We start from the raw sequence: 1,263 nt of genomic DNA on the forward strand, positions 1-1,263 counted from the left end.
ATTAATACACGATATAATTATGAAAATATTGAATATATTACATAAATTCGATGCAGTTTCCAAACGTATAGTAACTTTGCCACATTCCGTGTATTTAAATTTGTAGTATGTACTGTACAATTATTTAAGATAGCGATTTGTTAATATTATGACATTTGTCGAATGTATTAATGTAAAATTATTCTTTGTAAATATCGTATAATTTTAATTATGTGTGGTTTATTTTGAATCAGAAGCTCTTTTTTTTCTCATACAATAATTTGTTGTATTACGAAAATTAATAAAAGGGTTATAAGACTGAACTATAGGTTTGTTTTTGTATATATATGGTTGAAATAACGTAATACCCACCAGTGCTGGAGTAAATTATAACCATTTAATAGAAGGTTGTCGCGGGTTTCTACCTCAGTAACATGTTCGTTACTTTTTTGCCTGGTTTTTCTTCTTTCGCGCAGATTTCATGAATCACGTCAAAAAGTTCTATAGTAACCGCTAAGATTATTTAAAAGAGTGGACGGTTCATTACAATGTCATTGAACATTTTTATTGAGTTATTTTAAAATAAAAACTTAATTGGAAAGATGTACAAAAATCATTCGATCACATTAATCAACATTTTCCAGATGATAATCGTTTCGAAAACGATCTTTTTAACAAAGAATCATTATTATAAATATATATAGATAAGGAAAAGGTTAAATATTGGGAATCAGAAAAAATCTCAGCAGAAAACTCACCGTTAGAAATATTTCATCATTTACAAACAATGTTCCATACAATAATGCATTATAAATTGTGGAAGAAACACTGTTTTACCGGGAAAAAATAAGAGAGTGAACGCGTTTTTTCCACCGTAAATAAACGGTAAACATCTGATAAATCACAATTAAATGTTGAGACTTTGAAAACCATATTATATGTGAAATATAATTTAACAAATTCTTGCGAAAAGTTTTATGACATTTTAAACAACGACAGCAATTTACTAAGAAAAATTCATTCAAATGAGAAATATGCGAAAGAATAAAGAATTTTTAATAATCTATAATAGTATGTATATTTATTATATTTAAAAATTTTACATATGTTGAAATTTAGAATAATATACTATAGTACAATACAATTTTTGCGTTCTTTGATGATAAAATTTTGTTGCTGTATAAAAATTTTTTCATCAATACAACCACTTCCCTCTGTTAATTTTGTCTCGCTTTACCAATGTTAAAATCTGGTCACTTTAACTTAATACTCTGTGCTAAATTG

Source organism: Centruroides sculpturatus, unplaced genomic scaffold, assembly GCF_000671375.1.
Source record: "Centruroides sculpturatus isolate CEXI.00-Female unplaced genomic scaffold, Cexi_2.0 scaffold1669, whole genome shotgun sequence".
Classification (NCBI taxonomy): Eukaryota; Metazoa; Arthropoda; class Arachnida; order Scorpiones; family Buthidae; genus Centruroides; species Centruroides sculpturatus.